This window comes from Quercus robur, chromosome 5 (assembly GCF_932294415.1).
Source record: "Quercus robur chromosome 5, dhQueRobu3.1, whole genome shotgun sequence".
NCBI lineage: Eukaryota > Viridiplantae > Streptophyta > Magnoliopsida > Fagales > Fagaceae > Quercus > Quercus robur.
This window is the reverse complement of record NC_065538.1, coordinates 39,397,175-39,403,342: the sequence shown is the minus strand read 5'-3', so window position 1 is coordinate 39,403,342 and position 6,168 is coordinate 39,397,175.

The following is a 6,168-nucleotide window of genomic DNA, read 5'->3' as shown; positions in this document are numbered from 1 at the left end:
CTTCACTTGAAGACCAAGAAAGTAGTTTAACTCCCCCACCATGCTAATTTCGAATTCCTTCTTCATTTCCTCTGAACATTCTTGAGTAAGAGCATCAATTAATGAGCCAAACACAATGTCATCTATATACACTTGAGCTACAAGAAGAGATTTCTCATCTCATCTGACAAAAAAAGTCTGGTCGGCTTGCCCCCTTTTGAATCCACGATCCAAAAGATACGTTAAACGATCATACCATGCCCTTAGTGCTTACTTCAGCCCATATAAAGCTTTCTTCAATCAGATGTAGATACTCAATCTTGCACCCATGATTTAATCAAGAAGAATGACTTGAATGATCATTCATGTACCCCGAAAATCATGATTGCATTACATGCATTGATTTGTTCTTGCATTACATACATCAATTTGTTCTTACATTACATGAATCAATTCATTCATTGCATATCATAAAAATGATCTTGAGATTCTAACAGTCGCGATGGTATGTTCGGTTTCCAAATCAAACCAACGGATCGAAAGATATCGCATGATCAAGTTTGCACGATCAACATGCATTGTGTCTAGGTAGAGTCGACCATGCATGATTAATTTAAATTAATTCTGATTGGTGAGACAATTAAAATTAATTAAATAATTTTTTGATTGGTTGATAATTAGTGTTTAAAATAGGGATGCATGCATAGGAATAAAAAAGATAATTGGATAACGATAAAATTATGGATAATCTGAACATTATCAAGATTTATTTTAAGGAATTTATCCACAAGATAATTGTTCCTAAAAAGTCTGAATTATCCGGAAGAGAGATAAAAAATCATAAACTATGGATGAAATCACATCTAGGTGCAAGAACCGAATCAAAAAACCCTAGAAAGAGAGTCCAAAAGGCACCCGAACACGAAAGAACATTCGGCATCCAAGAGCACCATTCGGCACTTTTGGAGTGCCGAATTGGCCCCTTTTGGGCTTTGGCCTAACTCCCTTCAGGTGATGATAAGGCACACCCTTTTCGACCTTTTCGCAAAAGGATGCGTCCTGATTCGCATTTTAATCATCCGTGCCTATTTTTTAGAGTTTTCTCACCTCTATAAATAGAGACTGGATCTCATAATTCAGGGGACCTTTTTTACACTCTGAGAGGCATACGTTTTTAGGCTCTTAAATTACTCATATTTGCTAATCCTCTCTCTGATATTTGCTGCTAAAATTAGGGTTTTTAGGTTTCAAAGATAATTGAATAAGTTTCTTTAAACCCTAAAACATCCTCTCAAGAACAAGAAGTGCTCCATGCAAGAGGTTGTTTTCTATCACCCTATTCTTTTTCTTTATGCTTCTTGTTTACGATGATGCATTCTTTTTGTTATCCATAACATGATTTGTTAATCATTGTTTTGTTAAAGCATTATCTTGATTTTTTTTTTTAATTGGTGTGATCTCTTTCTTAATTTCAATAATCTGCACATAACCAATACTTTTCTTTAAACAAAAACGGATCTGCATCTTTCTTGGATGTAGATTTGAACTTTTCTTTAAATGAACACGGATCTGCATCTTTCTTGGATGTAGATCTGAACTTTTCTTTAAATAAAAACGGATCTACATCTTTCTTGGATGTAGATCTGAATTTTTCTTTAAATAAAAACAGATCTGCATCTTTCTTGAATATATATCTGAATTTTTCTTAATCAAAAATGGATCTTGAAAGCTTGATTATGTGTTAAAACATAAGAGATGTTTAGACCCCCAAGGTAAATCAAGTGATAAAAGGACAAGTATAATGTAACAAGTAAATATATGATCAAGTAAATATGTTGTAAAACATATGAGCAACTTGATCAAACACAAAACAGTCACATGGAAATGACCACAATGATCATGTAGCAAAGCAAATGATCATCCGAACATGCAACCAATAAAGCATAATAACATAAGGATAAATGCATGACCAACACATAAACACAATGCAATGAGAGCAATAAAGCATAGATACTAAACATAACTCAAAGCACCATAAAACGAGAAAACAAGCATAATGTAAAGCAAACAAAACAAGGTTTTCTCATAAAAGATGTCTTCTCCCCCTTAGTATATGCATTTCCCCTATGGCTTTCTCCCTCTACGAATGTGCACGAGGTAGAATTTCTCCCCCTAAGAATGTGCATATGAGTCATATAGAAATGACGTTACACACCGGTATACTCTCCCCCTTTTTGTCACGAATAGACAAATGTGTAAGGTTGAATTTATTCAACCATCTAATTGGCTTTATTCCGTGCCAAATTTGCTTGTAATTCAGCATTTAGTAACCCTGTATTTAGGTGGGATTGTTGTAAGGGTAGTGAGTGAGATAGTGTGAAGATTGCTCAAGAGTGTGCAAGAAAACAGAGAGTCGCGGCTGGGACTCACGACTGGACTCGCGGCTTCAACCCGCCAGAATCTGCACACGTGCCAAGCATGCTGGAAGATGAACAGTCATGCTAGCTGGAGCACTACAGGACAAAACAGGACAACTGGCCATACGGTTAACTCGCGACTGGAACTCGCGACTTAGTCAAGCCGCGAGGTCAAGCCGCGAGCCACCCCTGTTTTGGAAAAACCTGACGTTTCGCATTCCACTCCTCTTCAGTATAAATACCCTTTTAACCCACGATTGAAAGAGAGCTTCCAGAGAGAATTTTGAGAGAGAAACCCTAAAGAAAAACCAGATTGTTTTACCCACAATCTCTACCTTAGAGTCTCATCAAAATCCCTCACTCTCTTCCTCTCCATTGTCAAATCCTTGAGAGGCCTTTATACCAAACCTGGTTCTCACCATTATCATCTCTGTGAGACAGTCGTTTGGAGTTCTGGGAAGCAGTTAGGAAGGAGCCAATCTTTATTGGTTGATGCTACGATGAAGTAGCGGAATCCGGAAAGCTAGAAAAGAAAAAGGTTCGGCGCAACCTCGTTGGAGCAAGAAGCTTGGAGGGCTTAGGTGCATTGGGTAGATTAGGCTTGGAGGGTCTATTGCTGTCCTTGTATCCCAACTGTATTTTCTAGTGGATTGATTACCGCTTGGAGGGCGGCGGAGAGGTTTTTCGCCGAGGTCTTCGGTTTCCTCTTCGATAACATATCTGGTGTTATCGCTGTGTTTGCATCTTCCTTCCTCTCTATCTCTGCCTTTACATTATCTGCTGTGGTTTATTTTGTTGTGGCTTAGATAGTTGTTTAATCAATACCATGTTATAGCATATGTTAAGTTTCCGCACACTATTGTTTAACATATTGCGTGTGTTGATTAAATTGGTTTTTGGGGGTCTAAACGTTCAAAAGTGTTTTTGTACACGTTTTTGAACTTTCAATTGGTATCAGAGCGGGTACACATCTGTTTGGTTTTATTACCTTTGTGTGATCCTTGACTCCCTTTCTTTTTGAGATGGATAGGTCTCAATCCCTTAATGCACCTCCATATTTTGATGGAAGTAACTATGCATTTTGGAAGGTTCGTATGAGAGCCTTTTTATGCTCTATTGATGAATCCGTGTGGGATGCTGTTGAGATAGGTTGGACCAAACCTGAAGCAGCCAAATCCACATGGGATAAGGCAGCACTTATTGCATCTAATGCTAACAGTAAAGCACTAAATGCTATTTTCTGTGGTGTGTCTCCAGATGAATTTCACAGGATTTCTCACATTATTATTGCCAAAGATGCATGGGAGATTCTGGAAACAACTTATGAAGGCACGAAGAAGGTGAAAGATACCAAGTTACAAATGCTGACCACTCGGTTTGAGGAGCTCAAGATGAGTGAGGATGAGTCTTTCGACTCGTTCTATGGGAAGTTAAATGAAGTAGTTGTCAGCAAGTTTAACTTGGGGGAGAAGATGGAGGATTCCAAGATTGTAAGGAAGATCCTTCGATCATTGCCGGAAAGCTTCCATGCCAAAGTAACAGCCATTGAAGAGAGCAAGGATCTTGACGACATCAAGGTTCAAGAGCTGGTTGGTTCTCTACAAACCTATGAAATGTCGCTGCCAAATCAACGGAAGGGTAAATCCATTGCTCTAAAGACTGTTAATGAAAAGGTGGAAGATCAAGGCTCTTCGGGAGAAGATATGGTGGACAAGGATGTAGCCTATCTTGTTAAAAATTTCAAGAAGTTTTTGAAATTCAAAAACAATGGAAAATTTGATGATAAGAGAAAATTCCAAAATTCTGGAAGGGAGAAGAGGGATTTCCAAAGGAAAGATGGAAAAGAATCCCAATCCACACAAGGTGTTACTTGTTTTGAATGCAACGGGCATGGACACTTCAAGAGGGAATGTCCTAACTATTTGAAATCAAAAGGCAAGGTGTATGCCACGACCTTGAGTGATTCAGACTCGTCCGACTCAGAATCTGAAGAGAGCTGTGATGGAGAAGGAAACTACTCAGCTTTCATGACTATTGCTCATGTTGAGTCTTCGGATGAATTAAATTTGCTTGTTCAAGACCTTGGAGAACATAGTGAGGATGACTCACTAGGAATTGTTGAAGAATCGGAAGCTGAAGAAGAAGAATGCACTGCAACTCTTCAAGAAAATTACAACTCACTTTTGGAGAAATCTGGTGAATACACAAGGGTAGCCAAGGCTGCTGTGAGAAAGATGAAGAAGGCTGAGGAGGACTACAAAAGTCTCCTAATCCGGTATAGGGAGGCCAAATGCGAGATTGAAACTCTTAATGGTGAGCTGTCCGAAGCCTACACTAAAGTGAGATTCCTTGAGAATGAGGTTGTTCAAACAAATGCAAAAATAGAGAGGGTCACCACCAAGAAGCTTGATGATGTTATATCATCTCAAAAGAGCTTCTCAGACAAATCCGGACTGGGATATACCGGAGGAAGTAGCTCAACTGGAAATGTCACCAAAGAAGTGAAGTTTGTGAAGTCCAAAGATCCAGTTGTAGCTGACTCTACGAGTGTGAACCTCGAGGTGGAGAAAAAGAAGAATGTGGTAGAACAACGGATGCTGAATCATCGAAATCAGTCTATGGGCAGGTCCGAGTCTCGTGCCAAGTCACGTCCACGACCACAAAGAGGTCCTAGAGGAACGTATGTGTGCCATTACTGTGGACTTCAAGGGCACACTCGACCAAATTGCCAAAAGCTGAGAGCAAAGAACAGTGCTACTCCTCAAGGGTCAGGAGGACCAAGAGTTGATAGGAGAACGTGGGCAGGGGATCAACCTAGAGAGCAAAACGGAGATCCCGGAATGATGAACGTGATGAAGATGATTGGTGCATTCACCAACTGCTTGGAAAGCTTCTCACGAAGGTTTGAAAGCCCTAACTCCCGTACCCAATCCTTTAAGGAAATCACCCCAAACGCAAGTGACGTGTGGGTGAAAAGGGGTACTCATGCATAAGCATTACAACATGTCCATGCATTAATACTTCCTATGCTTTGTGAATATGTTTGTTTGGTATGCTTGTTGTGTTTGTTTTTGGTTGTTTGTTTGTGAATATTTCTTAATTGTGTTTTATCAGTCTTTTTGTTTCTTGAGTCAAAAATCCAAAAATTACATAAAACTTTGAAAATCAAAAAGCTTGATTGACTGTGTTGAGTTTTTGTCTTAAAACTCGTTTTGCCGTGTACCTTTGTGCTAATGGCTTTGTGCATTTTCGAACATTACTTGTTTTCATGCACTCATATCACTATGGGAAAAATCTTGAAATCTATGTGATTGTTGTAAATAGATCTTCAAACTTGTCATGAATGATTGGTGAATGGTTATGTTGATCTTGAAACATGCATAGACTTGTGTCTATATCTCTTCCCATTTTTTATTTTTTTGCTAAAAAGAGCTCACTAAATGTAAATCTCCAAATGAAAAGAGATATTGAGCTGCAAAAGCCTGTCGCACATTCTAGTATTTGACTAGGAAAAAGGGTAAGCGACCTTATATCAAAAGTGAAATTTCTTTCAAAAAGGCCAAAGGCCTGTTCTTCAAAGAAAAAAATGTTGTCTATACCTCTCACAATGAGAGATGATTGCCTCAAAAGATCAAATGTTATGGCTGAAAGTGGAGTCATATGAAAGGCTCCTAGTTATGTTATCAAGTTGTGTGGGAAGTCATATATTCATATTTCTGTAATTGAGATTGGTCACATGATCTAGTGCTAATTGTGTATGCCTTGGTTGAAT